The sequence below is a fragment of the Penaeus monodon genome, chromosome 21 (assembly GCF_015228065.2).
Source record: "Penaeus monodon isolate SGIC_2016 chromosome 21, NSTDA_Pmon_1, whole genome shotgun sequence".
Lineage (NCBI taxonomy): Eukaryota > Metazoa > Arthropoda > Malacostraca > Decapoda > Penaeidae > Penaeus > Penaeus monodon.
In genome coordinates this window covers 41,366,372-41,366,735 of record NC_051406.1, presented here as the reverse complement: position 1 = coordinate 41,366,735, position 364 = coordinate 41,366,372, and the positions used below count along the sequence as shown (strand labels likewise).

General features: G+C 40.7%; 1 protein-coding gene across 1 annotated transcript in view; it reads left to right on the top strand.

The window, feature by feature from the left end:
• The window catches only part of LOC119586500, a 10,069-nt gene that overhangs the window by 7,563 nt on the left and 2,142 nt on the right, over positions 1–364 (top strand). The gene's annotated exons all lie outside the window — the stretch shown is intronic.

Here is a 364-nt window from a genome sequence, read left to right as displayed (position 1 = left end):
CACCCGGAAAAAAATGTCTACCACAGCTAAATATTCTAAGTTCATTACATCACCTGCTGCATATTTTACAACAGTTTCCACTTCTGTAAACGCCCAAGTTTAAAATATCTCCTAAGTTGACTTAACCGCCTGTCTGTCTTCTCTCCTTCATCTTCACTATCTGTGTCTATTCTTCTCCATCTTCGTCTACTTTCTCTTCTTTAATTTCCCTATCTACCTCATTTTCTCCCAACTTCCCTCTTTAGCTCCTCTTTTTCCATTATTGTCTGTCTGTTCTTCACCACCTTTCCTGTCTATCTCCTCTCTTGTATCATCCCTTTCTTCTCCACTTCCTCTCCTTCTCTGGTTACCTCTTGCTCCCCAA